Source organism: Arachis ipaensis, chromosome B10 (assembly GCF_000816755.2).
Source record: "Arachis ipaensis cultivar K30076 chromosome B10, Araip1.1, whole genome shotgun sequence".
Lineage (NCBI taxonomy): Eukaryota > Viridiplantae > Streptophyta > Magnoliopsida > Fabales > Fabaceae > Arachis > Arachis ipaensis.
This window is the reverse complement of record NC_029794.2, coordinates 44,271,425-44,275,707: the sequence shown is the minus strand read 5'-3', so window position 1 is coordinate 44,275,707 and position 4,283 is coordinate 44,271,425. Positions and strand designations below refer to the sequence as shown.

General features: G+C 32.7%; 1 pseudogene; it reads left to right on the top strand.

Annotated features, from left to right (window-relative positions):
• Positions 351-1,808, top strand: LOC107620580 (annotated as a pseudogene).

Here is a 4,283-nt window from a genome sequence, read left to right as displayed (position 1 = left end):
GTATTATTTTACTATGTCTTTTTCTTATATATCAAGATTGTATTCTTTTATTATTTTTATTTTTATTAATAATATTAATAGTTTTATTTTGGAATTACTTATTAAATATTTCATAAAACCACCATGTGCTTTTGCTAGGACTAAACATGACTGATGACGAATTGAAAAACCTATTCCTTATTGAGATTGAGAAGATACTCAACAGCAATACGAGATCTTTAAGAGACTATCAATCAATGCCATATTCTGAGATGTCTGATGTTCGCCTTTTTCAGAATAAGCTAATAGAGGAGGAGTTAGTATATGACACAAATGAGTTGACTCATACAAACTTATATACGGAATAAAAGATGACTCATGAGCAAAGGTTAGTATTCGATGAGATACTCAATGCTGTTATTACAGACTCTAGTGGTTTTTACTTCGTTTATGAGCATGGTGGGTGTGGTAAGACATTTATTTGGAATGGATTTTCTTCTGCTATTCAGTCTAGAGGAAAGATTGTTTTAAATGTCGCATCCAGTGGAATTGCGTATTTACTCCTACCTGGTCGTAGAACGGCTCATTCTAGATTTTCAATACCCATTACAATCACTGATGAATCTACTTGCAACATTAAGTATGGCAGTTTGAAGGCTGAGCTGCTCATCTAAAGTAGCTTAATAATGTGGGATGAAGCTCCAGTACTCAATAAAATATTTTTTGAAGCACTTGATCGGACGCTCAGGAATCTTATTCAGTTACCGATCAACATAAGACACATCAACCATTTGGTGGTAAGGTTGTTGTTCTAGGAGGTGATTTCAGACAGATACTTCCAGTGATTTCGAAAGGGAGTAGACACGATATATCGACATCAGCTATTAACTCATCCCATCTGTGGTCGTTTTGTAAGGTTCTGAAACTGCATATGAACATGAGGCTTCTAATGTCTTCTTTAGATCAAGATGAAGGTGAAATGAAGAGATTTGCTACTTGGATACTTGATGTTGAAAATGAAAATATTGGTTTTGTTGTTAGTGATGAATCAGAAATTGAAATTCCAGATGGTCTATTGATTACAACTACTGATGACCCTCTCTCTCATTTGGTAGACTTTGCATATCCAAATTTGTTGCAAAACATGTCAGATTACAGCTTACAGGTATTTTCAGAGTAGGGCAATTCTTGCACCCACGCTTGAGAGTGTCGAGAAGGTAAACGATTTTGTCTTGACAATAATCTTTCCAGGGATGGAAAATGAGTATTTGAGTTCTGACACAACATATCAAGCTGATGAGAATGAAGATGTACAACAAGAGTGGTTCACACCAGAGTTCCTAAATGACATCAAATATTCGGAACTACACAATCACAAGTTGACTTTGAAACCAGGAGTCGCTGTAATGCTACTACGAAACATAGACCAGAGTTCAGGTTTATGCAACGGGACAAGATGAATAGTTAAAGAACTTGGCAGCAACGTAATTGGAGCGACGGTAGTGACCGGTAAAAATATTGGAGATAAAGTGTACATTCCAAGAATGAACTTGATCCCATCAGATTCAGGATTGCCATTTAAGTTCCAATGGAGACAATTTCCATTAATAGTATGCTTTGCAATGACCATTAACAAGAGTCAGGGTCAATCATTATCACATGTAGGACTTTACTTGCTAAAATCAATGTTCACCCATGGACAACTTTATGTTACTTTGTCAAGAGTTAAGAGTCGCAGTGGCCTCAGGGTTTTAATTCTAGACGAAGACGACAATCCAAAGTCATCAACAACAAATGTCGTGTTCAAAAAAGTTTTTAATAATATTTAGATAAGAATAATATTATTTTCATTTTAATAGCATGTTATAATTTACACTTTCGTATAAATATTTACTATAAATATAACTAATTTATCTATAACTCTGTTTTCAGATTTGAGATGAAATGTGTAACAAAGAGCACAACATCATATGCTAATTGCTTTTCTAATGAAGTTAGTAAGATACTAAGTTGTTGATAAATTTTTATTAGCCTTTTGATATAAAATTTAGTGTAAAATTGACATGCTATTATTACAGTTATATATGTTCTTATTTTTTTCATGTCTTCCTTCTTATGATTCAAGAATATTATAAACTTCAAAATCTTCTATTTGCCTTTTACTTTGAATGAAGATAAAACAGCAGCATATTTGGTACGTTTATTATATAATGACGATGACCGTGTTATACTAAACTAAAAAAATTTATGATTATAAAATATTATTTTTAATTTAATATGTCAAATTTAAATATAAGCTCGTGCATCGCACGGGTTTAACACTAGTAAAATATAAAACAGAATTTTGCCCTATTTACGGTTATTTTCGGATTTTGATTTTGGCATCTTAATACTTTACTGTCATCAATCAATCCTTTTGGCAGGGAATTTTTTGTTTTTAATAGGTTTAATTATTCTGATAGTTTTCTGAAATTTTTAATTAGTTTTTTATATTTTTTTCTTTTAATTGAGTATTTGTATTAATTTTTTTAATTGAGTCCTTACACTTTTTTTTATTTGAGTCCTTGCACCATTTTTTTAGTTGGGTTCCTATACAATTAAGCCAATTACTACCAAGAGGGACCTAATTGAAAAAAAATGATGCAGTGACCCAATTAAAAGGAAAAAAGTATAGGGACCTAATTGAAAATTTTGCAAAACTATAGAGACTAATAGAGTAATTAAACCTTTTTAATATTGGAATGGTAATGTATTTTATTGAAATATGGACGGTTGGAGTGTTATTCTCAAATGTGGAACCATTTAATTAGAGAAGTAGAAATCGGACCGTCCGATTTGTTAGAGATACAGAAATCGGACCGTCCGATTTGTGTACCCCAAATTTTTTTATTTTTTTTAACACAAATCAGAGGGTCCGATTTGTTTACCTCCCACAGTTTTAAAAAATACCAAAAATTACAATGTTAAGATATATCACTCATCCCACTTCCATATCTAAATTTTTTAGCCTTTGGTAGGTTAACATTTGCTGAGAGCAGTTATAACTATGATAGCATTTATTTTGAGGTATTAGGACGGAGATTGGGAGATTGATACTCATTATTATGTTTGTTGGTCTAGAAATCGGTATTAAAATTTCAGTCTTTATCTCTAAAATTTCAGTATTTCAGTATCTCCAAAAAGTAAGGACACAGGAGACTAAAATATTTTGGAACAGATATTGAAATTTTAATAATATTTTATACCTAAAATACTCCCATTTCAATTAATTGATTCCAGCTTTATTATTTGTGTAAATTAAATTAGAGTTTCATTCTTATTTCAGTCTCTATCTCCCACTTTATACTAAACACAATACTGCGATTTATTTTAGTCTCTGTTTCTTAATCTCAGTCTCTGTCTCTCTTCCAAACACTAACTCCGGTGTGACGGTTGCTTCGGGTGTCAATAAGGAGGTCCCAACATAGGATAGGGTATCATTTCGCGATAAAGTTGTAGGCGTTTCTACGTCGGCTATACTTCTACATCGACTATAAGGACACTATAGTTTTTAATCTAAGTTACATGGCCTTGTCATACAAGCTCAACAGTATTTGGATTGAAGGGTGGCTATAAACTTCTTAATGTGGGATATGGCTATTTTTTGGCAACATTTGATACGCTAGAAGAAAGAGACAAAATTTTGCTAAGAGGACCATAGATGATGAACAATTACGGTGTAGTAATCAAACTATGGAGTCCTTCTTTTAGGACGGCTGAAGGATTTTTGGATCCACCATAGTATGATGGATTAGGATTGCATGGTTACCTATTATGTATTATCATGGAAAAGTCATGAATAAGATAGTTTTGGCTATAGGTAATCCCATTAAGATCGATTTTGCAACAAAATCAGCAGAAAAAGGGGGTAAATACGCTCGTACTTGTATTCAGATTGATTTGGGTTTACCAGTAGTGCAAATGATTATTGTAGTAGATGAAATTGAATATAATGTTGAATATGAAAGTTTGCATTTAGTTTGGGGGCTCTGTGCTACGTATATATTACAAGAAAGTGTTCAAAAAAAGATGAAGTCAATATCAGTTCATCATCTGCAATGGCAGCTGAGAAGCAGCAACCACAAAATCAAGCATAAAAAATTTTGAATTGTGAAAAATCAGACAACCTGCAAGATGTTTTTGAATTTAGCAAGAATCCTAGCACAATTAATGAGAAATCGAATTCAACAGATCCTAAGGAAAAAAGTCCACATGCAAAGGAGGGTAATGTATCTCCACATACAAATGAGGCAGATGAGGCAGAT